The following is a 4,476-nucleotide window of genomic DNA, read 5'->3' as shown; positions in this document are numbered from 1 at the left end:
TATATATATATATATATATATATATATATATATATATGTATATATATGTAGCAGAAATAGTCTTTATGAGTTCAGAAAGAATCTACACTACTCAGTGCATGCTCATGTTGAAAAGGTTTGCAGTGGTTAATGTGGGTGTCGGTATGTATGTATGCATGTATGCATGTACGTACGTATGTATATATGTATTTATGTGTGTACGTATGTATGTATGTATGTATGTACGTATGTATGTCTGTATGTCATTATTCAGTTCATTTCAAGATTTCTTGCCAGTAGAGAAAGAACCGGTTTCTAACCTAGATCCAAGGCTCCTTCATTGGAATTTCAACATCAACAACAGGGTACTGAGCAGTGTAGATTCTTTCTGAACTCATAAAGATTATTTCTGCCATATATATGTATATATATATATATATATATATATATATGGCTATGACTCTCTTTCTCTGCTTCTATCTCTGTCTCTTTTTGCTCATTCTCTCTCTCTTTGCCTCTCTCTCTCTCTCTACTTCCATGTATGTATGTAGGTATTTAGGTAGGTAGGTATGTATGTATGCACGTATGTATGTATATATTTCACAGGGAATATTTAAACCTACTGGAACACTTCCACCTGTGCTACCTGAGATCAATTCACTGGATTTCACATGTTCCAGACATGGAATTGCTGGAACAAGCTGATGCTCTCGGCTTAGTAGCTCACATACAAAGCACCACCTTTGCTAGGCAGGACATTTGATACAGCCAGATGGTAGCTGTATACCCAAGCAGATGCTTTACAGAGAGCTGGCTGGAGCAGAAAAGAAAGCCTCAACAAAAGCCTAAGAAGCATTTCAAGGACTGTGTCAAAGACTCACTGTCACAATTCCATCTTGACCTCCACAAATGGGAAATATATACATCGTGGCACTCAGTCGGTTATGATGGCGAGGGTTCCATTTAATCCAATCAATGGAACAGTCTGCTTGTGAAATTAACATGCAAGTGGCTGAGCACTCCACAGACACGTATACCCTTAACGTAGTTCTTGGGGAGATTCAGCATAACAGAGTGTGACAAGGCTGGCCCCTTTGAAATACAGGCAGCATACCATCACCTGGCAGTCATGCTTGTTGTGCCAACTCCAATGTACCTGACACCACAAAACTGGTTACATCTTCATATGATAATTATTGTTGCTGAAATGTCGCATCCTACAGAATTTTGACTAACATCTAACATCAATATTCTGTCTGCTCTATCACATGCGGTAATCAATGAAAGAATTAATGTTGCTAGGTGTTCAAGGCACCAGCATGACCTGAGCTGACCAACAATCACCTAAGTGCTCTCATCGAGAAGCCATTTTAAATTTCTTTTAAATTCTCTCCACTCCAACTCCAAACATTTGATAATGTGGATATTTTCTATGCTTACGAAACTTTAAAATAATGTGGAGCAGAATTAATCTGTTATTAAATTCGTGTGTGTATGTGTGCATATATGTATGTGAGTGTGTGTGTGTGCATATCTATATGTGTGTATGTGTGAACAAGCGAATCGATCGGTGGATTGGCAGCATGAAACAAATCAGCCAAAATATTGAAAATTTACATATTTTCACCAACACTGCTCTTATGATATTATCCAAAACACTTCACTCAAGATTAATTGGTTAACAAATATACTATAAAAACGAAGAGTCATCAGCTTCAAAACTTTTATATAAATGATAATATTAAATGTTATACTTTTCTATTTCAGACAGAAAATAGAAACAGGCTTACTGATGAGACGTGACCAGTGTATCTATCAATTGGTAAGAATTCATTTTACCAATTACATGACAGATTACCTGTCAATCCATCCCTCAAATTAGGTTCTAAAAATATTTTATCTGCTATTTTAACCATGCTATTTTTCTCCTGAAGATAATTTATCAGTTGCTTACAGCCAGTAGAATAGACAAGCAATAGATGTATTTCAGTTTGATCAGTAAGCTCATGTCTTCATGTGATGCTTATTATTATTATGCCTAATGCAGCCTCCTGGCTTGCCAGTCCCCAGTCAAACCGTCAGCATGGAAAGCAGACGTTAAACGATGATGATGATGATGATGATGATGATGACGAGGAGGAGGAGGAGGAGGAGGACCATAAAGCAGCAAGCTAGCAGAATTGTTACTACGCCAGGCAAAATACTTGGTGGTATTTCGTCTGACTTTACGTTCTGGGTTCAAATTTCGCTAGGGTCAATTTTGCCTTTCATCATAAAAAAAAAAGAGTACCAGTTGTGCTCTGAGGTTGATCTAATCAAATTTACTTACTCCCTCCTCTGAAATTGCTGGCCTTGTGCCAAAATTTGAAACACTGTTTCTCTCCAACTCTCACATGATCCATCCAACAGATTTTCTTCATTCTCCTCCAGAACCACTTTTCACTATCCAGTCTCCAAGCACTGGCCTTCTTGATGGTCCATGTTTCAGAGCCATGGAGGAGCACATTCCATGATAGGATTTTCACCAGCTTCTTCTTCAGGTCATGCTTCAAGTCTGTGGTGAGCAATGTTTTATATTTGTTAAATTCTCTTTTGGCCATGGCAATTCCTGATTTGATTTCCCTCTCATTTCTCCCATCCTTACTCTTCTCCTTGCTCTTCAACATTTATGCAAAAGCAATAAGAGAGACGCAATGGAAGAAGTGACAGAAGAAGTGAAGGTTGGTGACATCTGATACGAGTCCATTTGCTGGCCTTGGGCCAAAATTTGAAACCAATATTACCTTAACCCTGTTGCATTTAAACTGGCCATAATCAGCCCAAATATTCCTAATATATTCTGATAGATTTGAATGTAATTATCCGATTGCTGTAGTTTTTACATCAACTGAAAATACCTCCTCTCCTCCTTTTAAAGCAGTGGTTCTCAACTATTTTTTGCTTATGGACCCCTTTAATTTTTATTTTTCTTGGGTGGACCCTCACAGCCATTCCATGTTTAAAAAAACCTTATTGCATTTTCATAATTAAATAAAATTAAGAATCTTATAAAGAAATTCCATTAAAATACTTTGCATGTTGCAGAAGTATAACCAATTTATGACAGATATATTTTGATGACAAAATCTCATATGAACCCTCAAGAGTCATATGGACCCCCAAGAGTCATGTGGACCCCCAAGAATCATGTGGACCCCCAAGAATCACGTGGACCTCCAAAAGTCATATGCACCCCCAAGAGTCATATGGACCCCTAAGAGTCATGTGGACCCCCAAGAGCCATGTGGACTCCCAAGAGTCATTTGGACCCTGGTCGAGAACCACTGCTTTAGATGATTTGTGTTCATGAACCGGTGAATCACATGTGTTGTAAACACATCATTTAAAGTGAGAAGGTATTCTCTGATGATGAACAACAACATCAATCAGATATTCCTGTTTCAGTCTACCTAAACGTACAAAGAATGAACATATACATCATTGTATGAATTCTTGCTGTTCTTATACACCCATGAATAGAAAAGAATGTTTATTAAAATAAGAGGTGGGGAGTTTACTTCACCATTCCAAATTATTCAAAAATTTTGTGTAGCAAGTTACACACTATGCATTACTCCAATAATTATATATATATATATATATATATATATACAGAATAACATCGATAGTTCTCACTGCACCATAAATGAACAATATTCAACAAAAATTAATTACTAACAAGGACACCGAATTTTGTTTTGTAACCATAATATACTACCAGAGTTTGCAATTAAATATTGTGCCTTGCTTTTAGTGTTAGCAGTGCAATATTCTCATTTTTAAGTGATTAACTACAGATTTTCTACCGAATTCAGAGCCAGCACTGTACGTTATAATATCATAACTTTGAATTCTATAGAAAATATATGGTTTATTGCTTAAAAAAGATCCAAGGTAAAGATTACACTCCTTTCATTGTTGACCTGTAAATTCCCTCCTCGGATTCTAAGCACAAATTTGTTTAAAATCAAGGCTAGAAAAATATTTTTACCCATTATAATATCCATTTCTTCATATGTTTCATTATATGTTATAAATATTCCTCATACAGTAATTGTCACATTTGTAAAACCAAATGATTTATTCTAGGGATTGTCTGGTATTAAGCCATCTAACTAAAGGAATCGGTGTGATCGAAATGGCATTAGAACTGATGAAGGTCAATTATATTGGAACTCTAATCCTTTTCTTGTGTTGTTAGATCTACATGTTCTTTCTAGAGAGTTATAACCTCTAAATTGCTTTGGAGCAAGATTAGATATATATTCTTATGTGCAGTTAAATAACCATTTATATTTATACATCTTTGTTGATCTGTTTATATATGTATATATATATATACATATATACATATATATATATATGTATATGTTTATATATGTATATATATATACATATATACATATATATATATGTATATATCTATATCTATAACTATCTATCTATCAATATATATAT

This window comes from Octopus bimaculoides, chromosome 4 (assembly GCF_001194135.2).
Source record: "Octopus bimaculoides isolate UCB-OBI-ISO-001 chromosome 4, ASM119413v2, whole genome shotgun sequence".
Classification (NCBI taxonomy): Eukaryota; Metazoa; Mollusca; class Cephalopoda; order Octopoda; family Octopodidae; genus Octopus; species Octopus bimaculoides.
Note: the sequence above shows the minus strand (reverse complement) of the source record.